This window comes from Dendroctonus ponderosae, unplaced genomic scaffold (genome assembly GCF_020466585.1).
Source record: "Dendroctonus ponderosae isolate FM_Combo_2020 unplaced genomic scaffold, Dpon_F_20191213v2 Dpon_F_20191213_11, whole genome shotgun sequence".
Classification (NCBI taxonomy): Eukaryota; Metazoa; Arthropoda; class Insecta; order Coleoptera; family Curculionidae; genus Dendroctonus; species Dendroctonus ponderosae.
The window spans coordinates 35,328-36,206 of NW_026017213.1; positions in this window are offsets into that span (position 1 = coordinate 35,328).

An 879-nucleotide genomic window follows, 5' to 3' on the forward strand; every position below is an offset into this window, starting at 1 on the left:
AAACGCCCGCTATATCTCACCGCATAACAGCTGTGGCGTTTCGATTCAAATAGAACTTCCAACCTATGTTCCGCAACCGGCGTCTAAGGCAGGGCTTACCTAAGCCTTACTGACGAGTCCAATAGGTAGGCCCGGGACGAAACGCATGGTGCTTCAACGCGCGACATAAGACTTTTAACAGAGGCATATTTGCCGATGAGCCGACTTTGTAATGACGCAAACATTAAGGGTGACATTTTTGCGAATTTCGTGCAGAGGTTCATGAATTTAACAGATCCAGAAAATCGTTTATTTAAAAGCACTTAACGTAGATTTTAAATTCATCTAATAAGCTGCAATAATAAATAAAATTAAATCAATATGTACAAAAAGCAGTAGGTAGAGCAGGAACATGTATTCTCTCTCACGTACCTAAAGCTTAGTGATTAATGAGTAGCAAAGTAATTTCGGTTTTTTGCAACCTTTCACTTTACCACGCGGCGAGTTCGACTTAAAAACAATAATAATTTATTATACAGGGTGATTCAAAATTGGAGTATTAAGAGGTGACAGAGGCCCACTTTGAGTTCCCCTTTAAGTTCCAGGCACAGAGGAACAAGTATTGGACATAATCGAATCAGGGCCTTCCAGGAGCCCAATTCTCGAAACTGGGAACGGCGATCACATGAGAAAGAAGGGCGTGGTTCTCTCGTGAAGCGAATTTTGGTATTCTTGAACGCGATCGAGTGATCCCATCACGCAACGGCAGTAGAACAAGCTTCTCTTGCCAATTCTCGCGGGAACGCATCGTTCACCGGTTATATAACCACACATTACACAGGTTTTGGCGTAGGTACCCGGTTTGAAAAGTGGTGTGATTTCGGTTCGAACTCGAAATAG